Source organism: Equus przewalskii, chromosome 1 (genome assembly GCF_037783145.1).
Source record: "Equus przewalskii isolate Varuska chromosome 1, EquPr2, whole genome shotgun sequence".
In the NCBI taxonomy this organism is placed as follows: domain Eukaryota; kingdom Metazoa; phylum Chordata; class Mammalia; order Perissodactyla; family Equidae; genus Equus; species Equus przewalskii.
In genome coordinates, this window is record NC_091831.1 from 139,598,048 (window position 1) to 139,621,582 (window position 23,535).

Below are 23,535 nucleotides of genomic sequence, written 5' to 3' on the forward strand. Positions count from 1 at the left end.
TGTTTCTATGAGCCACTCTAGCAAATTAATAGAACCCAAGGAAGAGGTCGTGGGAACCTCCGATCTGTAGCTGGTAGGTCAGAAGCACAGGTGACAACCTGGACATGGCATCTGAAGGGGGAGAGGGGTGTCTTGTAGGATTGAGCCCTTAACCTGTGGGATCTGATGCTGTCTCCAGGTAGACAGTGTCAGGATTGAGTTGAATTTTAGGACATCCAGCTGGTAACAGAGAATTGCTTGGTGTGGGGGAAAAAACCCACGCTTCGGAACTGGTGTCAGGATCCTACCTGAGGAACTTTTTCATAACACAGTGAGCGGCAGTGACCTGCAAAGAGAATCAGGTTAGGGGAGTGGGGGGATCTGTGTATTGAAAAGCTCCCTCTCCAAGGATGTTCGGATGAAGACCCCCCGGGAGATGAGAGGCAGCCAGAGAGGGGCCTGGGCTACCAGAGAGAACTCCAGGAGGTGGGAAATATGCCAGCATGTACGCCTTGAGACCAGGAACCTTTTCCAATTCACATAGAATCCACGCATCTTAGATAAATAAAAAACATTAATTCTGCATTCATTTATTCCAGAAATACAACTTCATTTCTCTCCCACCCCAACACCTTTTCCTCCCTCTCTCATGCACACAACATGCAGAGTAAATTCCACATCTCGATAGATGACAGCCAGTGCTGGCTCCGCACAGCAGCCGCTGCCCAACAAGAGCAAGGCTGCCTCCCGCATCCGTTAACGGCACCAATCACCACGGTATTGTCATGGTCAGTTTTCAATCCATTTCGAGAGTCTCGCTGGCCTCGTTCTCTGAGTCTGTGGCACAGTTAGATCTGACCAGCACATTTCCCTTAAAGAAAGCACAAGAGAAAAATCTTTAGCAACAGCCCAGTATAAATGTATTATATTCTGGGAAATAGACTATTGTAAAAGCCTACTTAATACCTTTACTCCATCCAAGCCAAGTGAACGCTGCCCTTTACAAACTCCTGGTTATTGCCTCCTTGTTATTGCCATGTACCCCGCCAGAAATGACCTTCCCAGGCCATGGACATGCTGTTGTGGAAAGAGCTCTTGTTCTGGAGCAGGCAAGGACCAAGTTCAAGCCCAGCTCATGCTTACCCAGCTGTGGGTCTCTTTCCCTACTCAGCGAATGAGGATAACAGTATCCACCTCAAGGGGATGTCATGAGGATTAAGTGAGGTAACTTCTGGCCCCCAGGTTCTACAGTTTAGCTGCCCAAGCCATAGAAGATTCTAGAAGGCAACCTCTTTCCCAGGCCATAACCAAACCATAGTCAGCTGAATGAACTTAGGGAGCTGAATAAGCATACAGGGCTCCAAGTCTGTAGCAGGAACCCTAACGGTAGGGAGGGAGGGCAGTAGGAGGGGACCCATGATGTCATAAACCCTAGACAAGGAGTAAGACAAGTAATGCAGCAGAATGGGAGCCTTCCTTGCATCCCGTCTCCCTCTCTTCCTCAGTATTAGACTGAGTTTGTGGGGGTGGCAATATGCCCAGATGAAAAACTATGTTTCCCAGCCTACTCTGAAAACAAGAATGGCCACATAACTAAATTCCAGCCAATGGTATGTAGGCATAAGTTATTCAATGAGACAGTTGGGTAAGTTCCTTAAGGAGCAATTGACTCAACTGGGAAGCTCTTTAACATTTCTTCCTTCCTTCTTGCTAACTGGAACTCAGACATGATGACAGGAGCTGCAGAGACTATCTTGGGACCATGAGGCAGCCCTGAGGATGAGAGTGCAGAGAGCTAAAAGGTGTTTGGGATGATGATGTCCACCTCCAGATTTATTTCATGTGGGAGAAAAGTAAATCCCAATCACTTGTTATTTCAGGCCTCTGTTACTAGGACAGTGTGGTGGCCGGCTTCCAAGTTGGCTCCCATTGTTCCTCATCTCCTGGTATTCATGCTCTTGTGTAGTCCTTTCCCACACTGGATAGGGCTGACCTGTGTAACCAGCAGGATATTGAGGAAATGATGGGATGTGACTTCTGAGGTTAGGTTATAAAAGACATAGGGGGTTCTGCCTTACTTTCTCTTGGATCACTCACTCTGGGGGACATCAACTGCCATGTCATGAGGGCATTCAAACAATCCTCTGGAAAAGTCCACGTGGCAAGAAGCTGAGGCCCCTCCCCCAAAGCCAGCGTCAACTTGCCGGCCATGTGAATGAACTCTTAGAAGCAGATTCTCTAGTTCATGAAGCCTTCAGATGATCGAAGCCCCAGTCGACATCTTGACTGCAATCTCAATGATTGAGACCTCAAGCCAGAACTCCCAAGTAAGCTGCCCCTGAACTTTTGACCCACATAAACTGTGAGACAATAAGTGTTTGTTGTTGTTTTAAGACCCTAAATTTGTTAAGCAGCAATAGATAACTAATACATAGACATACTCAATTCCTAACTGATACAAAACCTTAGGGGTCAACTTGGCATGGCCACATGTGACAGCTGGCTGATCCGTACTCTCCACCTGCCAAACCCCCATCCTCAGAGGCGCAGCTTCCCTCCTCCTCTTGCCACTTACCCCGAACACAGGTCTACTCTGTTCCACTTGAGGAGGGATCTCTGCCACTCTTTCTCCTCCAAACTTGCTCAGCTGCAGGAGTTCTCACTTCCACACCACCTCATCCCTAGGTATCCACAGCCGCCCCCCTACCCCAGTCCATTATATGGTGAGCTTACCAACATTCCGGGTGACGGAAAATGGGGTGGCCCTGTGAGTTAGCTGGGAGCTGAGACAGGTTTTGGGGAAGAGAGAGGACTCCCTGAGCCAACTGCCTCTGTGGGCTCTCCTCACCAGCCTCACACAGTAGACAACTAGTCTTGCTCATTAAAACTGGCTCCCTCAGGACTCCTGGAACAGAGAAACGGAGCTGGAAAAGATAAAACTCCTCAGGTCTCTTCCTGGAGCTTCCACTCCAGCTGCCCTCTCCAAAGCCGTGGAAGTGTATCCAATCTGAGGGGTTGGAAAATGAGCGCACAATGCTTGAAAATTCTTCTTACACTAAGCTCTCTGAAAGTGAGGCCCAGCAATGTGCTGCTGCTTCTTTTCTCATTCTATGTTGGACCCTGTCCCTTCAAAGAAGGAGCTAACTTTTCTAATTGCCATTTCGGCAGGGAAGGAAGGTTCTTAAGATAGAAGTGGAAAAAAAAAATGAGTACAGGAAGGGATCAGTTAAGAATTTGGACATATATTGTACGTTAGGGTTTTCCAGAGAAACAGAACCAATAGGATGAGATTTATCATGAGGACTTGGTTTACACGGTTATGAGGCTGAGAAGTCCCATGTTCTGCCATCTGCAAGCTGGAGACCCAGGAAATTCCAGCCTGAATCCAAAGGCCTAAGAGCCAGGAGCAGCGATGGTATAAGTCCCAGTCCAAGAGCAGGAGACCTACGTCTTAGCTCAAACAGTCAGGCAGAGGGAGAGAACCTTCCTCCACGTTTCTTGTCCTGTTTGGACCTTCAACTGGTTGGATGATGCCCACCCACATGGGGAGGGCAATCTGCTTTATCAATGGAATTTACCAATTCAAATGCTAATTAATCTGTTCCGGAAACACCTTCACAGACACACCCAGAAATAATGTTTAACCTGATATCTGGGCATCCCATGAAATAGTCAAGTGGACACATAAAATTAACCATCACATAAATAAAAGCTTGTTTATGGAGCACATGCCATTCCCTGCCTCACACCCAGTGCTCTGCGGACAAGGACCTCTCTATACATGCCATGCTGGGTTTTCCCTTTTTCTGTGCTCTTCTGCCCCAAATGGTCTTTTCTCGTCTTCATATCTGGCTAAGTCCTGCTCGCACTTTAAGACTCAGTCTAAGCAATCTCTCAGGGTGTGGTAGGAGCCACTCTGGACAATTCCATAATGTCTCATGCTCTTACCCACTGTACGTTGCTCCCATGACACTCTGTGCACAGATCATCAGTCTTACATCATTGACTCCATGTGTATCTATCTCCCCCATCACTATGAGCACTTAGGACAGGAGCTTTGCCTATATCACTTCTGCATACCCAGCCCCTTTCTAGATTCTAGAACAGTCTAGCAATAGTCTATCTAGCAATCGTTTATCTTAATAAATGTGTGCTGAGTGAATAAATGATTGAATAAGTGAATCAATATGTAATATGCACTGCACAGTGGAACACTATCATTTCCACTCTTAGACCAACTTCTATTTGATTTTCTTAAGCTGTGAACATTGTCCCAAAGTGACATTTGGGGGCTGCTCCCCAGCCCTGTGATTTCCTACTCTTAAAGCTGGTCTTTAAACCGCCACACTGAGGAGCAAGAATTCCATTTCACTTCATTTTTCTAACTCAGAAAAATCTAGCACTGACGACTCTTCAGAGTGGTGAGAAGTTCAATCTCAGTCACATTCAGGGGTGTCAAAGTATAACTTTCAAAATGCTAAAAATGTAATTTTCATGTAAGTATATAAGGAGCACGTGTCAAAAGATTTACATAATTCATTAATGAGGACAGGCAGATCGAAAAACCTGGTTCAAAGGATGACAAGAGAAAATGATGTAGGGAGAGAGTCAGTGAAAAAGGGAACCAGGAATAAGATTGCCACATTGGATATAAAATTGGTCAACGCTCTACACAGCAATAAAGCCCTTACTCTTGGGGTTGCCTTCACTACCAAACAGATTCACTTGCATTTCAACCAGACAAAAATCAGTCACCTCCTTTCAGTTTTCTACAAGCTAACATCTAACTTTACGGAATCTGGGCCTTAATGACCATAAAGAGCAAGCTCAACAAAGTTACCTTCCTGGAGAGAAGGCAAGTGAACTCTATTCTGGAAATAATTCTACCAAGAAAGAGGTTAGAATGAGAGAGTTAAGGTGCAGCTCGGGGATTTATACGCTTAAAATGAACGTGAGAATGAGACTAAACTGGATTTAGACACAATGTGGATGCACAGCAGGGCAGCGGTCCAGGGCAACATGACCTGGTGAATAAAGGACATTAGAGAGGAGGCCAGTGCCGATGTGTATGCAAAAAAGAGAAGAAACAAAAGACCAGGTATTTTCAAATAGTGATTTGATGAAAAGACTAGCAAATTATATTGGGCAAGTGCCCAAAATGTGCCTTGATAAAGTCCTAAGGAAGGGGTTTGTTGCGGGTTTATGATGTGTGCCCAGACCCTCCGCTCTGGGCTTCTCTGCTGGAAGAACCGTCTACAGAAGAGAAAACTCTAAGTGTGAAATAAAAGAAAGCTTCCCACTGCCTCCCCTCACCCCATTCCCCCAAACCTAAAAGGCAGGGCCTGCAGCACAGACTCAGAGCCCCTCGCTCACCACCTCACAGAAGCGGGAAATGCCAGAGCTCTGAAAACCAAAAATTTGATGACAAACTTGATGTGAACTGATGGGAGCTGAACGGAACTGAACTCTGGCTTAAACTACAGACATTGTCTCACCGTTCTGGAGGCTGGGAAGTCCCAGATCAAGGTGCCGGCAGATTCCGTTCTCGACGAGTACCCTCTTCCTGGCTCACAGACAGCTGCCTTCTCACAGTGTCCTCACATGGTGGAGAGAGGGAGTTCTGGTGTCACTTCATCTTCTAAGGGCGCTAACCCCATCACGGGAACCCCACCCTCACAACCTCATAGAAACCTAATTACCTCCCAAATACCCCAGTTCCAAATACCATATAGTCTTCAACATACGAATTTGAGGGGGACAAAATTCAGTCCATTACAGCATCTGGCCCTACAGGTTTTAAGCTCAGGGGTGTGCTTCTATACCACACCCAGAGATTATCAGTGTTAACATTTTGGTACCTAATCTGATTTTTCAAATTTCCCTGTTGTTGGATGTTTTCAATTTTTCCTCTTTAAAAAGAATTCTGTGATGATTATTTCCATATGATAAATTCCTAAAAGCAGAACCAGAGTAAAGGACCATACATGTCTTAAGGCTCTTGAGTCGTGTTGCCAAGTTGCTTTCCAGCTTTGCTGGCCAGTATTGAAGCAGGGCTCTCTCAGCACAGCGCTTGCTGAGTCTTACTGTTACGGTCTAATTTTTTGCTTATAGAAAACAAGCATGTGTGCATGACACAGTATTTGAGTAGCACAGAAATGTATACACCCTTGCTGCCACCTTTCAATCACTTTCCCCAGAGGGAGGTTAACCACGTTCCACATGTTTTCCTTAAATCTCTCTTCGCCTTTGCCGCTGCTTCCACTAACACTCCCCCATCCTGGGCCTTCAGAGGCCAGATGAGGATAATGACTTTCGTTATATTTCAGACTTAGGCTTCCCTCAGCCATTTAATTTCTGGACTTTGCTAATTTTGACTATTCTAAAGGCATTTAAAAATTTCCCTCTCTGCCACCTATTTTCTTATTTTAGCAGGATTTTACATCCCCTGGGTATCCAGCCTGGCTGAGAAACTAGAGAAAAGGAAGATTAAAATTTGTAAACCCCATTAGGTCTCTGACTACCAGTGTGATTGGCAAGATCTTACCCAAACCAAAGGCTGAGGCCATGTTTGAGAAGACGCCTGCTGAGGGGCAAGTCTCCTCCGGCTTCAGCAAAGACTTTGCCTTTAAAGTCTGGACTAGATCTCTTGGGGTGGGTGCAGGGAAGAGAGACGCCCTGTGTTGGTGCTCTATGATACCACATGATTGCAGTGAGGGTCATGGTGGGGGTAGGGGTGTTCTGAATAGACCAGACGGGAGTTGTCCACCATAACAGCCTTTGGCTTTGTCCACCAGAGTCCTCCCACTCTGGCAAAGCCATTCTCCAGAACCCTCGAAGGGTTGGAAAGGAGAGGAAAACAAACAACTCCAAGTGGATTCATTATAATCCTGCTAGGTGGATGGCATCCATTCCTTTTGGATGACACATTCCCCGACACCCACTCTGGGGTTGCAGAGAGGAACCCAACCCAGACACTGCTCTGGAGAGGACAAAGGACAGGGTTTCTTTTGAAGCTCTTCCCCTTTAAATCATAGTTGCCACTGTGCAAAGTCATGGTCTGTGATGAAAAATAGGCTCCACGTAAGGGAGAACCCACCAGGCTGTGCAAACTTCTCTGTGATGCTTAAACAACCAGCTCCTGAGGAGGAAGTAAATGAGGAGTGGACAGGAGGGTCCTTGGGCGCCTCCTCTGCTCCCTGTCCCAGCTCCTGACCCTGACCTCCTTCTCTGGTCCCTAAGCCTCCAGGTCTGTCCCCACCAGAGTGCCACATCCAGATAGTTTCATTCCTTCCCTCTCTCCATCAAAAGCCCAGGCCAGGCCTGAGACTCTGCCCTACCTTGTCCCTCTAGACTTTCGGGCTCAAACCCCATTTCTCTCTGGTCTCTAAGATCGTTAACTCCCATCACCTGAGACTCCCTTTCTCATTTACCAAGGATGTTAGTAAGACTGTTGGCTCAAGACTTGTAACACATGAAAGTCATCAAATCATACTTCCACTTCCCGATTTTCCATAGACTTCCCATCTCTGGCCAGTATGTTTTCAAGTATTATGTTTTTCAGGGATATATCCGCCATACAATTGGGATTTGACTGTGCAAACTAAGATTTCATTGCTAATATACTGATTTTTTTTAAGTGTTTTCATTTTTATCCTCAATTTGTAGCCAAGTTCTCATTTGACAACAATTTCTTACGTATCTTAACACAATTACTCGTAGGCCTCATGCCTACAAGTCCAGACTAATTTCCATCATCAAATGATACAGTATTTTAATGGCCACCTAAGTAGCCTATCTTTAGATTTAACTATAAATGTTTCTGTTTTAAGAAAGTCTGTGATAAAAAAAATGACATGAGAGTCAGCATATAGCCACATCTCTTTGTAATGCTTTCTAGAGTTTTTTCCTTACAAATTACTTTGTAACCTTGTGTTATAATTCCAGTCAGTTGTTCCATAGTCTGAGAAACATCCACAGTGGACAAGCATGCAGTTAGACATGTCAGTATGTAGGCTGAGTCTTTCCTTTGGGCAAATAACTTGCACACTGCAGCTGGAGGCTGTCTCCTGAGCTGTCATGCACCTAATCCTTCTCAGTTAGGAGCAAGGAATGAAGGGTTGCATACAGGTGTTAGCACTAGGATGTGGACTCAGGTGCGGGGCCTAGAAATATGGATGGAGGCTGCCTTGAAATGAACTGAAATTCTCTCACCAGAGAACCAGGAAGGAGAAGGTGAAGACATTGTTGATGCTACGCCCAGGAACAGAGAGTGGGCTCAGCCCACTTGGACATTCTAACCCAGACCCTAGCCGTCCTGACAGAGATTCCAACAGGACCTCTTTCAGCCCCACATCTTGCAACTGTTTCTTCAAAGAGGGCCAGAGAGGCCCAGTTGACACTGCTGCTCCCCACTGCTGCTCAGCTGAAGTCATCCTTCTCTATAGGAAGCCACTGGAGACATCTGCCCTTTCCTGAAAGTCCTGGGGTCCACCACCCCTGCCCCCGACTGAATCTAGACATTCGCCATCCCTGGCTGGGTCTGGACCCCTGGACTGTTCCATGATGCTGTTTAAATGAAGCAAAGAAACAAGCTGCTTTTAGGGCCAAGGAAGAGATGGGGCTCACCAGGAGGGCCTGGCAGCTCCTAATGGAATCAGCATGGGCCGTGACACAGACTCATTCATTTTAATTCCTGATCTGCTACCAACTGCGAGACCTTAGGCAAGTCGCTTAACCTCTCTGAGGCCGCCATTTCTCCACCTGTAAAATGCAGATAATACCATACAGGGACATGGTGGGCATACTGAGTGCGTGCACAAAGGAATGTATTGTGAAAATACCCAGTACAATTATCAGTCTGGCAATATGTTGATGCTAGCCTTGAACAGTTTGTATTACTTTCTAAAAATAAAAAAGGCTGCTAAGAAAATTTTATGAAAATTCATCTTTCTACTTGTGTAATTTTCATAAAAGCTCTGAAAGTGTTAGCATGTAAACAATGGCAGATACTCATTTTCTTTATAAATATCTATAATTGAAATCAGCTTTACAAAACAGAACAAACCCAAGTAAATTATATGCACGTGATTAATTACGAAATTTTTGTCTCATTAACAAAAGCTTATGTAAATCTGAATTAGGAATGTAAAGAGCATCCTTGAACTTGTTGATCCATTTCTTCAAGCTTAATTGCAAAAATCTTAAAAACCATACAACTACTCCCACTCCCGGAACTAAATCCAGCAGAAGAGAGAGAGTGGAGAATGAGCCAAAACTCAAGACTTGGGAATGCACAGGCTTAAAAAATTGGGGAAAGTGCTCAAAGTCATTGGCAACCAAAGAAATAGAAATTAAAACTACTAGAATGGCTAACTTAAAAGGATTGAAAATATCAAACGTTGATGAGGATGCGAAGCAACCAGAACTCTCGTGCATTGCTAGTGGGAGTATAAAATGCTACAACTCTGGAAAGGTTAGCTTCTGATGCAGTCGAACATGTACCTACTGCATTTCTGCACCCAAGAGAAACGAAAATGTAGATCCACAAAGAGACTTGAACAAGAATATTCATAGCAGCTTTATTCATAACGGTCGAAAACAGAACACAACCCAAATTTCCACCCCCAGGAAAATGCATAAATGAACTGTGGTATATTTACAAGATGGAATACCACTCAGCAATAAATAGGAGCAAACTACTGATATATGGTGGATGAATTTCATAGACATTATGCTGAGCAAAAGAAGCCAGTCATAAAAGAGTAGATATCGTATGAATTTATTTATATGAAGTTCTACAAAAGACAAAACTGTCAATAATGGGAAAAAAAATCAGAAAAGTGGTTGGCTCTGGGAGGATGGACTAGTGGTGAAAGAATTTTCTGGGGTGATGGAAATGTTACGTGCTTTCATAGGAGTGTGTGTGTGTTACGTGGGTTCATTTGTCAAATTATATCAAATTGTACACTTACGATTTGTGCATTTCACTCTGTATAAATTTTGCCTTAAAAAATAACTGAAAACAAATGTTGAACTCTAGTAAGTGGGCTTGCTTTTCTCAGCGGTATGTGTTAGTAATTCTGAACTAATTTCAGCATATCCTAGGCTTGAGCAAATGAGTAAATACCCTAAATATCCTAAGGGAAAGGGGAGCCAGGTTTCTTACTCTCAGAGAAAAGAGTTACAAATATGGAAAAGGGGAAGATTCTAATGTTCTTTGAGGTTACGGATTGGAATTGCAGGTATCAGTATGAACTCACGCTTTTTGGTAGATAGATAGTTCAATAAATCTATTTCCTAGCTATGTCCACTGAGAACACCTAGAAGCAGTGACACCCCTATAAGCAGTAGCACATCCAGAACTTAGATCTTGGTTTCTAAATACCATTCTCCACTCAAATGAACGAGGGCTCCCTGGAGAAAAGTCTTAGATTCCAGGACGGGGGCATGGAAAGCACAAAATGAACCTGGAACATCTTGTTGCACCAGAATCTAGTGAGATTTTCCCCTTACTAATCAGCAGTTGGGAAACTTCAAAGGACCCAGGCTCAGATTGAAGGAACTTCCACTGGCCAAATCTGGGACAATTTGAGAATCAATGATAATAATGCATTATATTCCACTGAATAAAGAATCCATGAGAACACACTGTTATAAATACATACATACACAAGTAGGGGAAAAGATAAAGCTTTTCCTTAGGGAAAAATGTTAACTGGGGCTGGCCCCATGGCCGAGTGGTTAAGTTCGTGCGCTCCGCTGCAGGCGGCCCAGTGTTTCGTTGGTTCGAATCCTGGGCACGGACATGGCACTGCTCATCAAACCACGCTGAGGCAGCGTCCCACATGCCACAACTAGAAGGACCCACAACGAAGAATATACAACTATGTACCGGGGGGGATTTGGGGAAAAAAAAGGAAAAAAATAAAATCTTTAAAAAACAAAAACAAAAACAAACAACAACAAAAAAATGTTAACTAATAAATATAAAAGGAATGATGGAATTAGAAAATCACCAGTGGGTGCTAAAACAAGTTTGATGAGGGTGACAGTTTGATAAGGAACAGAATATTTACATGGTCTCAAAGTATTTCCCTACGAATTACTTATTACTTACAAAAGGGAAATAGACACCACCTGTTCCAGTTACTATGGCTACATAACAATTTACCCCCAAATTCAGCCCCATTAAACAGCCATGTATTATGCTAATGGCTTCTGGGGGTTAGGGATTTGGACAAGGAACGTCAGGGCTGGCTTGTCTCTGTTCCGTGATGTCTGGGGCTTCAGCTGGAAAACTTGAAGACCAAAAGCTGGAATCAGCTGAAGGCTCCCTTACTCACACAAGTGCAGCTGCTGTCTGTCACTGGGAGCCTCCGATCCTCTCCTCGTGGCTAGCTGGCTCCCTCACAGGATGGTGGCTGCCGGATTCACCACAATAAAGTTACCACTGCTCACTTTGTAATGAATAAGTACCTTATAGGGAGAGAGTTTGAGACTATATAAATACCCTTCCTCTCAATCATGCTTTTGCCCACTAATTTTAGCATCCACTGATGACTTTTTGCCTCCAACAGTTTTTATCGTGGTATCGTTTCAAACTGTTTTTTTAAAGGCCAGTTTACTTCACAGACATCTGCATTTCTTCAGAAGGCCCAAACTCCAAACAGAAATTCTTGGAAGCATAGAATCCATTCATTTGGCTCCCAAGCCCTCATCTTTGAAAATGGCCCTTTTTTTTAAATTGATAATCTTTGCTAATCTGATAGGTTAAAATAAGATATCTCCTCATACCTTTAATTGCATTTCTATTATTACAGACTGAAGTTGCGCATCTTTTCATGTTTGAATCATTTGTATTTCTTTTTTGGTAATTGTTCTTATCATTTGTCCATTTCATATTTATTTGCTGGAGTTCTTTTGTATACTAAGAATTAATTATGAAATAAAGAAAGGTATTAAGGAAGATAGCCCTTTATTAGTTATACAGGTTGCAAGCATTTTTCCCAGTTTTGTGTTTCTCTTTTTTTCTTTTAATTTTCTTCGAATATTCTTTTTTTATGCACAATTTTTTAATTATAGTAGAATTTACCGATTAGTGTGTGTGTGTGTGTGTGTGTGTGGTTTCTTAGAAGAGACTTCCCCATTCTGGTATTACTAGTTAAATAGCTCATATTTTTACATACTGCTTTAATGATTTTATTTTTTATGTTTATATATTTGATTCATCTGGAAGTAAATTTGCTGTAGGAAGTGAGTTAGAAATCCAACTTTTTTTTCACGTAACGATCTAGTTGTCTCAACATCATTAAAGGAATAATTTACTGTTTTCCTGTGGATGCACCTTTTATCACATATTCCATGCGTATTTGGTTCGACTTTCTAGTCTGTATCATTGCTCTGTCATGTGTTTTTACCATGTTGTTTGAATTATTGTGGATTTATCATGTTTTAATATCTGGTAGAATTAGTATCTCTTCGTGACTCTTTTTTCCCCCACAATTTTTCTTTCCAAGAATATGCTTGTTTTTCATGTGAACTTTAGATTCAGTTATATGCTTAAAAATTTGATTTTTATCAAGAAAGTAATATACTTCTGGATTAACTTAGGGAGACGACATCTTCATGACACTGAGTCTTCCCAAGTATGGAGGCTCAGACATACCAGCACTTTCCGTTGTTTAACACCTCCTTCTGTCTCCCTTTTTTGTGTGGCTTAAAGCAGTACCTTAAATGTGTTTTTCACATAAATCTATCTGTATGATTAAATTTATTTTGGGGGGGATTTTATTTGTTTTGTCCCTATTGTAAACGGATTCTCTTCTCCCATCATATCTTCTGATCGCGGCTTCTACAGAGTTAGATGTTTACAAATAGCTAAACAGTTCATCAGTTCTCTAAGCTCATATCACTTAATGGGAGGAAGAGGATTTTGTTTCTTTCTATATCAATCACCAACCCACAATGGTAGGAAATGAATCTAGGGCTGTATACCAAAAGCAGCTTCAGGCAGATCTCATTTTTTTTCTTGATAGAATGAAATAGAACATTCAGCACACTGGCTTTTGGACAGTATATATATATATGAATATATATATATATATATTCAATAAGTAAATCCTTTTTTAAAAAAAAACTTCTTCAGCTCATCTTAACTATATCAGCCCCCATTAATACAAGTGAAGAAACTGAGAAAGAAGGAAAACTGAGGCGTAAAATACCAAAGAAGATTTTGCGATGTTTGTCTATGGTTATAACCACACATTCTCTCAGAGTGTGGGCTTTGCAGTCATCACACTGGCCTTAAAAGAAAAAAATTTTTAACTATGCATAATTCCCAGACTTTTCACAGGCTAATTCAGAGCTTGCAAACTCAGATGCGACAAGGTGCCAGGCAGGCGACATAAATGAGCGAGGCAGACCCGGAGATGATAAAACAGAGAAAGAGGGGACTAGGGCAAACTGCCTACCTCTGCCCCAGTGAAGAGGCCACGGCCCCTCAGCACCCATCGGTAGCTTCCAGCGGGTAATTAAGACCAAGGGCGCTGAGTCTTCCAATTTTTTAAAAGAAGCCAGAAATCCAGATTTAACATATAAAAGTTCCCAATTTTTAAATACTGGATCAAATTTTAAAAACATAAAAATATCGTGCAGGTCAGGTGTAACCCAGGCCCTCAGGCCAACCGGTGTTAGGACCTACTACTCTAACCCTTATTCCAGGACCTCCACGTGGAGTGGGAGACCCCAGCAGCAAAAACCATTCTGCGCCGCTCACAAGCCGTGTAGACCCCGCCTAGGCCGGCTCCGGACTCTACACAGAGCGTTACCACCCTGGTTTGATGAGATGATAAATAGCCTGCTTTGCCCCAAAGATAGAAGTGGAAAATTAACTTCTCAATTTTCACATTCTTTATTTATGGCGATGACGAGCTCCAGGAAACCACCGATTTCACAATGGCCTCCTCCCAGTGAAGCAGCCATTCGGCGTGTTATGCCGAGCAGACTGCACGTGGGCCACTGCGTGGGCTTCCACCAGGATGGCCGCCGAGGTCCGGGTTCCAGACTCCAGAGGAGGGGCGGAGCGCGCCCTCCACACTCAGCATGCATGGATTGTTCCACAATCGTCACACTTGTGAGCTAACCCCCCAAAGCCAGCTTGCTTATTAAAATTAACTAGACGGTTTCTCTTCCGGGCAGCATCTTTTCTAAAGAGATATATTCATCCACAACATTGATAGAGTGATTTGCAATTTTCGGAGTGTCTCCTTGTCCTCTTCTTATCCAATCTTAAAACAACCCCATGAGGGCGGTGTTATGACAACCCACATTTTACAGGTGAGAAAGCTGAGATCAGAGAGGTTCTATGGCTTGCCCGAGCTCCAAAACATCAGTACTTATGTTCAGGCAGCTTAAAAAGTCTTTTGCGGAGTCAGCCTGGTGGCGTAGTGGTTAAGTTTGCGCACTCCACTTCTCCGACCCAGGGTTCCTAGGTTCGGATTCTGGGGGCAGACCTACCCCACTCGTCAAGCCACGCTGTGGCGGTGTCCCGGGTAAAATAGAGGAAGATTGGCAACAGATATTAGCTCAGGGCCAATCTTCCTCGCCAAAGAAAGAAAAAGTCTTTTTTTGTCCATCTTCAAATGGTTGATCAAGTAACCCATACAGCAAAGCTTTGCCCGTTTTGTGTGAAGATCTACGTAGGAAGAAAGAGACTGCACAGTTTTTTTCAAACCTCAGGAAAAGGCAGAAATAAACTCCACAAAATCATAGGACAGAAGCTGAGACAGACAGACAGAACTCTGAAAGAGAGCCTGCTAGAACCCCTTGAAATAGGAGTTCTTAAGGAAAAGTCAGGTTAGAATAGTGCCTGATTAGAAGTCATTAGATGTGTCTGTATATTATTCTGAATGGGTTTTCCACCCTTTATACATATCGTTGGTAAATTTTCCACTGTTTTATATAATGAAGTTTTGCATTGTTTTTTCACAAGGAGGACTCTGTTTTTATAGAGCTGGACTATCACGTGGGGCTAATTTTGTAGTCTCTCAAAAAGCAGGCGCTCTGCAGGGAGGCAAGTGAGTCGCTTCCGCCACCTAGTGGACATTTCTAAATGGAAAACAGACGGTTAGGAGTGGGCGCTGGGAGCCCCCCCACACCCCTCCCCCACCCAACCCTCCCCCTCCACCCAACCCTTCCCCCCTACGCCGCCACACCTCACCAATGACACAGGTGTGACAGCCACTGAGCGGCCAGAGCAGTCTCGGCAGGCCTTGCCGACTCACAATTAAGTGTCATTTCTGATTAGAAGCGCATCACGTTTAAAAGATCTTGAAAAGTTCCTTGTAGTATTTGAAGCGAAGCATCACGAGTTGAACAGGAGTACTCGCCTGATCTGTGCGTCAGGCTCCTCTCTGCTCTCCCATATTAGTTTCACATTTTCTCCCAACCACAGTGCCACTTTACTGACAAATATTCATACCCAGTATAAGGACCATTTGAGCTGACCATACTCTACATCCAAACCTGACTGACTTGATTCTTCCGGTCTTCAAACTCTGCCTTTACCTGTGACACATTGTGCTCTTTATTCTCAAGCTGCTACAGCCTGTCATCCAAGTCGTGTCATTTCTGCTTTCAAAATAGCTTTTAAGTTAACCCTCCCCACCCCATCCCTGCCACCACATCCCAAACCTGGCCTTTATCCCCAAATTCTGGATTCGTTCATTTGTTCAACTCATTTTGATGGGGCACTGACTGCTGGTAGCTGCAGCTCAGCACTGGGCGTGGGGTAGAGAGACGAGGGCGGGGCCACCTGTGGGCCCAGGAGAGGGCATATTTACAGAAGGTTTCAGGTGAAACAGGGCAGCACGGGTGAAGAAGGATGAGTGGCTTCCTTGCTGGGCCTCCTGACATGACCTCTTTCCAGGTCAACCCCCCATGCCTCTTCTGCAGCCTGACTTCTCTCCTACATTCCTGACTCAAAAGCTTTCAAAGTTCCCTCCTTCATCCATCCAGCTCATCCATAGAGTCTGTATTGCCCTGTGCTCAGAGATACAGACGGGGTGAGATCCAGTCCCGAGCCTTAAGGAGCTCAGCAGAAGGAAGACAGACCAGCAGACCCCCAAAGAGCTGCAGGGACAGCAGGTGCTCTGGGGGCCCAGAGATGGCATGAGCAATTCTGCTGGGTATTGGGGAAAGCTGGCCAGGAGAGGTTTCCAAGAGAAGGTAACATTCACAGTGGACCCTGAAAGATGAGTGAAAGTTTATCAGCTGGAGGTGGGGCAAGGGGAGGCAGAGAGCATCCAGGCAGAGGGAGCTGCAGGTGGAAAGACACAGAAGAATGGAAGAGTATAGGGGTCAGGGACAATGGTCCTTCTGCATGGCAGGAGAGGGGGTGCATGGCTGGTGTGACAATGAGCCAGATTCTGACCGCATCACTGGATGTGATGGCCATATGTTCACCCCACCATGTGGATTTATCATCCCTGAGGTTTCCTAAGGCAATAAGAACTAATAATAAGGTTTCAAATGAATGAAATTCCATGCGGCCATTTCTGACTCTCATTTCACATGCCGCTGCACTGATATGGCTGGCATTGTGTGGGGCCCAGGAGTCACTGTGAATCAGCTCATAGTCACAAGTCAGTGTGGACCTAACTGGTGTCATTTGTAAGACTGAGGCACCGATTGCCCTGGCTGCAGGAGGGTTGGCATGTGATGGCTCAGATGAGTTTTCCTCTAGGACTTGCTCTCAGTTGAAGAGAGGAGCTGTCTCATCCAAAATCTTGACCGCTTCCCAAAGGTAACCCACATCCAATGATGGACTCACGGCACGAAGCCTGGGCCCTTTACCTTGACACAAAACAACTCTAAGGGACTGTTCCAGCTCCAGGGCCTCCGATGGGACTGGATGAGACCTTTGTCACATCCGCATCACAGTTCAACTCGCTTTTCCCAAACCTGCTTCCTTCATTCCACCACAGGTGTTGATCCCAAGAGTTCTCCCCAATAAAGCTCCCTGCACACAAATCTCTGTCTCCGAGTCTGCTTTCCAGAGAAGCTGATCTGCAACAGCTAGCTTAGGAAGCCTGGTTCCCATTCAAACAAGACCCAATGGCATTAACATAGCTTAAGAAAGACCATGTCAATCAGGAGGAAGTTGGTCAGTCATGGAAGCCCCATAGAGGTCGTCACTGGCAGAGCTCTCCCAAGCACTGTGCTGGGAGAAGGAGCCTTGTCAGGGTCTCACAAGCTCTGTTCTATCTGGCAGGATTCTTCCCTCCTGGTTATAGGGCTGTTGGAATCTGGTGCCATTAAACGAAACCCACATGCTGTAACTAACTCCTCTTTCCCCTTGCTCATGCTCATCAGGAGACGTTTTGATTTTCGTCTGCCTTTCTGTGAACCTCGTCTGCAGAGAGAGAGTGCCTGAACGTGCAGTCCATCTGGCAGTCATAATTTCTTACTTTCGATCAGCACATGGACATTCAGGCTTGGAGTTGGTCTCTTGCAAACTCTGTCAGCCTGAGTGGACTGATCAGGGCTGAGACAGCGAGGAGAGCATATGTCCGAGCCCACAAGGCAGAGTCCAAAACTTGGATGATGGCCCATTCACCATGGCAATTCCCTTCTGGGGGGTCTCTTGGTGGACGGACAGTCCACTGCTTCTTGTGATATTTCAGCCTTGACTTTCAAACGTCTGCAGACTTAACTCAGGAAACCAAGAAACAGTTCTTCTTCCCCCAGTGTAGCCCCCTCTCAGTCCAAACTCTCTGAGAAAAGACCTCTTTTCCCCCAGAGGTCAGGGGAGGTGACCGTTTGGGAGGCTGGAAGAGCTTTTTCATAAGCCAAGAAAACTAAAGGAGTTGACAGCACCCCCTGGAGCGAACCACATCTGAGGCCCTACCGGTAAGGAGACACTGTCAATACACTTAAAAGCAAGAATTTCCACGAATAATCCCCTCGGAATAAAGGAGATGGTTTTGCTAGTAACTGCTCTCTGGCTCCACTTTCAAACCTCAACAGTAGAATGATTGATATTGTAAGTAAAGAACCAATCAGCATCGTGTCTGCCCAGCCTGCTTGGAGCCACTGGGGGCATCAACTCAGCTTCCAGTACCTGAGAGCAGGAGACCGGGCTGTGACCTTCCAGATCCCGTCTTTGAAAAATGGAATTCTACATAGACGTTTCCTGTCTCTCACAATCTAGGTGTTTCTTGCCCGGGAGCGGGGGCGAGGGTGGGGGGGCAGAGTACTCTCCAAGTCTCTGTTTTTGCAAATTGACTTCAAAATGGAATTTAGGAACTTCCTCTCCTCTCGACACCACCTTTATCTCCTCCCTAATCCTTCTCCTCAAGCCCTGCGGTGTGTCCCCACTCCCCTTCTGAAGTGTATGTCCCCACAGGTCTGCTGGAGGAGAATATGTGGCCTCTGGTCACTTGGTCAGTTGAGGTGATTTCCTCCAGGACAAGTCTATGTGTCAGCCGGACCTGGCGACATTATTTTAGAGGTGTTGACGAGGCCTGTCTCTGAGTGGCAGTGCTGGGGGAGAGCACCAACCATCTCCCCAAGCCCCTCTCTTGCTGCTTAAGAAAAGGAGGCTCAGGAAAGTGACGTGAGGAAAGCCCAGGTCTGACTCCCAGACCAGCGCCCCTTCGCTGGGCTGCTTTCACTTGTGCACAAGTCAACTACGTATTTAGTCAACCACTGAGTCAACGATCATTCGCTAAGCCCCTAGCACGGGTCAGCACAGAGCTGGGTTCTCTAAAAGGAGCTGGAACAAGCGTTGGTGCCAGGTGGGGTGGAGCCATAGACAGGCAGAGGCAGGAGGACATGATGGCGGGCCCTGGAGAAGCACCCAGTGTCTGCAGGAGGCCTTAGCTCCAGAGCGACAGAAGAGGACTGGGAAAGACCCATTGAAGGGTCCAGGGGCAAACGTCCCCACCTCATGACTTGGCCGAGGGCTGGCATTCCCTCAGCCTGCAGTCCGTAAGAGCAGAGGACTACACAATGTGCAGGACCCAGCGCGTAATTGGAATGTGAGGCTCTTTGCTCAAAAAATATTATGAATTTCAAGAGAGTGACAGCAGAGCATTAAACCAAGCCTTGGCCCCTTCTAAGTACAGGACTCCATGTGAATGCACAGGTCACACGCCCACAAAGCTGGCCTGCTGCTCCTCAAATTGACCATTTCTTCCACAAAGGCAAGGAACACTAGACCCCACTACCTAGTCCAGAGCCCACCTGAGCAAATAAGGAGGCCGAGGTCCAGAGAGATGAAATGGCTTGTCCACGCTCTCACGGCTGATCGGTGGCAGCAAGTCTCCTTGGAAAAGAGCTATGCCCTGCTCTTTCCAATCAGAATTACATCATATAGATTTGTCTGCTGTCTACTCGTTTGCCTCCTGCTGTAAGGCTGCCTATGTATAAAATAAAAGGAAGAAAATATGCCTTCTTTAAACAGAAAATAAGGCCAAAAAAACCCTGAAGGCAGAACCTTTTATCGCCGCCAGACGCTCCAGCCACCACTGCTGGTTCCTCTTTCTGGGGAAGCGGCCCGGGTCTAGGCAGGAAGCTGCTCCTGTGTCCAGCTGCTCTTGCATGGCCCACAGCACTCCAGGGTGTGAATGGCATCTTTCTAGGGTCTCCTGACTATCTTCGATGAGGGCAACGAGGTGCAGAGCCACAAATCATGTCATGTCACTGCTGGTGGGACCTTGGAGATGAGAAGAGCAACATTCCCATTTTACAGACAAGACTCAGGGAAGGGATGTGTGGAGTTGGGAGAAAAACCAAGGTCTCTTGGTAGAGAGCTCCCCTAGGCCAGTCTCGGCTCAGAAACTGTACATAACCCTGTTCCTGGCAGTACTTCCTTCTCCACAACACTGGGAGGCAGGCAGAGAAGAAAGACCAGAAGGTATGATGGAAGGCGCTTCTGAGCCACACAGACCTGGCCAGATCTGCCGCTTCCCAGTTATGCAAATTTTGCTGTGTCATGAAACTCTCTCAGCCTCAGTTTCCCCATCTAAAAACTGCAGATCGGAATGTCTACCTGCAGGGTGGGATTCAAAGAGATGAGATGCCCAGGAGAGCCCTGCCATTATAGCAGGAGCTCAACAATCGTGTCCTGCCCCGCCCCCTTCTTCCTCTGCATCTGGACTTCCAGCTGGGACAACACTCAGATGTGGATGCCTCTCACATGTGGGGTTAGGTCAAGCACCCAAGCATCTAGTTGTGTCTCCCGATATACACAGAACTGAGGAGCTTTCTGAGAAAAGACTGCAACCATGCACACAATTGGGGTTTCGACTCATAGGGCAATCTGGGGGTCAGTGGGAAGGGAAGGGGAAAAGCAGAGGGATCCTCATTTTGGAACAGCAGGGGCCTGGGGTCACATCAGACACCCCCAGAATGCCCAGAAATCCTTGAGGGAAGAAGGAACCTTGAAATAGTGGTTAAGACCCTGTAGGCTAGCAGGGGGAGGCTAATAAGGTAGTAAAATCAAGGAGTTCCCATTGATGGGGTCTCACAGGTCTCAGGCTATTAAGGCCGGCAACTGCCCCTCATGCATGCTGCCATGAGGAAGCCTGTAGAGGACCTTAAGAGTGGGAGACTCAAAGGAGGGGCAGCTGACCATCACTGTCACCAAAGAGGCTCCCTCCTGGCTTCTGAGACCTGGCAGGCTCCCTTGAGTATGGCCAACGTCTGCCCATGCCTGCCCCCTCATCTGCTCGCTGCGCCTTCCAATGACAAGGCATGCTGGTGAGTGGTTCCTCATACAGACGCTCCCCTTCCAAGTCAGCCAGCATCCCTCACAGAGCAGCTCCAACCAGCTGCTTCCCAGGTGCGTTTCCTTAGAACCCCACTCTCCTGCCCCTCACCCAGCTATTCCCAGCCCCGCTTCAGCCTCCCACTTTGTCCAGACACAAGGATGACATTTTCCCATACTCAAGACAAAGGGCATTGTGATCTGAGGGAATATAAACTCCACACAGATCCCTAATGGTGGGCATTTATGACCTTGTTGACCCTTTAGGAGACGGGGGAATGTTCCCTCTTCAGTGGTCGCTGGAATCTCGGGAGGTCTGAATTCAGCATGGATCAGACCGGCAGAGAAGTTCAGAGCAGGATGTGAAGTCAGACAGACCTGCCTTTGCATTCTTGTTCTGCCACTTACCCAGTCTCTTAGGCAGGTTACTACACCTCTCTAAGCCTCAGTTTCCTCATCTATAAAATGGCTAGAATAACAGTCCCTCTATGGAGGAGAAAATGAGAGGATGGGAGTAGAAAGCCCAGCACCGTGCCTGGTATGCAGGGCACCCTCGGTTGACATGCGTAGTGGTGGCTGCTGCTCTGGATAATCCCCAGCATCCTCGTCCAGTCCCTCATTGCAACTGACCCGGAAGACTGTAGTGCTTCTTCGCTTGACTCCCTCCAATCTTGGTTACCTTCTTAAGCTTGATTGACTCACATCCCTTCAGAAACCCTCAGTGTCTCCCCACTGCCCACGGGAAACATCCACACTTCTTAGCATGCTATTCAAGCCCTGTGTGCACAACGTGGCCCCACTCCCTTTCCAGCTCCTCTCTCCCTGCTCTCCCCTCCATGTGCATTTCATCCCCTCCCACCCTCGCTCCTGCTAACACCCCACCTAAAAGCCCCTTTGTACCCAGAGCCATCCTCTCCTCTCTCAGTGCCTCCCCGGAGCTCCTCCTGCCCCATCCACGGGAACCTCTCACGCTCTGTGGCCCTTCAGCTCTAGCCTGGATCTCTCTCCCATAACAGGCTTCTCACTGGGGCTGTGACACAGGCCTGTGTCCCTCTTGTGAGCCTCTTGGAGTGAGGGATGTGGAGCTGGTCATCTCTGTACACTCTTCAGTGCCTGATACAGTGTTGGGTGCGTGTTGTAGGATCAATGAAATGGAATTATTAAGTAATTGTCTAATTGTTCCGTTTATGTTCAAGTCCCTGCCCTCTACATTTCAGTCCCAGCATCTTAGAAAAACAGAAAAAGAGGGAGAGAGGCCCAGATGCATACATTCCTGTGCCTAGACCAGCATTTGGGGGGTAACCAGAAGCCGGCAGGACCCCTTCCCCACACTGCACCACCCTCACCAACCAGCATGTGCATGCTGCAGAGCCTTCACTGGTTTCTGCGCATTTCACTATCTTTGCGGTTTTTCTGGTGGCTTATGGGGTCCCAGGGAATGGCCACACCACACAGCTCACAGTGCTTCCCTGGGAAATCCGGCCCTTGCAGACCCACCACCTGCAGCTCTTCCCGTCCTTATCCTGCCCAGCGCCAGCCCACGGGACCCCTTCACTTCCTCCTCCTTTCCCCAGGCACTTGGAGCTTCCCACAGCTTCCTTGTCCTAAGCAGCCCCTCCTTCCCAGAAGCCCCTGCCCCTGAACCTGTGTATCCAAACCTTCACTCTCTCCGCAGCACCAAGGACTGATCGCAGATGCACCCATCGGAGTCCTAGCTGTGGATGGAGGAACGCTTAAAACTGCGCACAGCAAGCATGAGCACTGAGTTCTGGAGGGTGAGCACTTCTGGGGAGAGAGGAAGCGGGTGGTGGGGTTTTGACTCAGCCATACAGTTTCATTTCTCTAAAGCGAGAGGCAGGGGATTCTGAAGCCAGTGTGGCACATAGGAACGGGGACCATGGTAGGCTACAATGTTATGTGTAGTGTGTGTATTTCATGACCTAGAATTTTTTCAAAAGAACCAAAGCACTTGAGGATATGAGTAGAACATACTTCAGGAACATAAGCCAGTAGCAGGACTCCCCTGAGCCCTCTGCTCATTCTTAGGGGTGGGGATCCTTCTGGCCTCAGCCTGCTCCCCAAATCAGCCCTCCAGGGGACCTCCCCAAGTGCTCTTCCCTGGCCCACCCTGGGCCGCCTGCTCCTGTTCTCCTGCAGGCTGCGTCTCATGCATTCCTTGCCTCCTGGAGCCTGGACGTCTCTCCTCCCAAGACCACGCTTAGCCCAACCAGCCCCCAACTTCTTCCCCAATCCTGCACCCCCGCCCCTTCTTCAAAGTGGCCCTCAGGTAGCTTAGTGCTGCCAGGCCACAGGGCCCATAGTGAAAATAACTAACAGGGGAACACCCAGAGGAGGCACAAACATTCCTCCAAATCCCCTAGGAAGGACCACCCCTGAGGCTCCCTGGAATACAGTGTGGGCCACTGGCACTCTGCCACGGCAATTTCACTATGCCTCTGGTTTCCGGGTTCTGCCTTGCGGCCGTTTTAATTCCTCTGCTGGTACCTGGGAAATTGGGACCACAGGGACAAGGAGGAAGGGGAGGAGGAGCCATGGTGGGCTCCAGCTGCATGAAGGCCAGTTGGTCTCACTTCCCATGGGGACCCCCTGGACCTAGCTCTCTGCCCCGTGATGAAGGAAGCCCCTTGAGAGCAGGACCTAAACCGGGGGTGCTGCTTCCACTTTCTCCTCTGGGCCATGCTCTCCCAGATGCCCCTCTTCCTCCTGATTCCTCTCCCTCATTTTATGAATTAAGATGCTAATCCTTTTCCATTTTGCTGGCACCAAAA

General features: G+C 46.7%; 1 long non-coding RNA gene across 1 annotated transcript; it reads right to left on the reverse strand.

Annotated features, from left to right (window-relative positions):
• Positions 1-14,941: 14,941 nt before the first annotated feature.
• Positions 14,942-22,520, reverse strand: LOC139083990 (uncharacterized). Its single transcript, XR_011541219.1, has 3 exons — positions 22,405-22,520; positions 19,222-19,693; positions 14,942-15,084 (listed from the first exon to the last, which is right to left on the reverse strand). It is a non-coding gene; the product is annotated as an uncharacterized lncRNA (long non-coding RNA).
• Between the last annotated feature and the right edge of the window lie 1,015 nt (positions 22,521-23,535).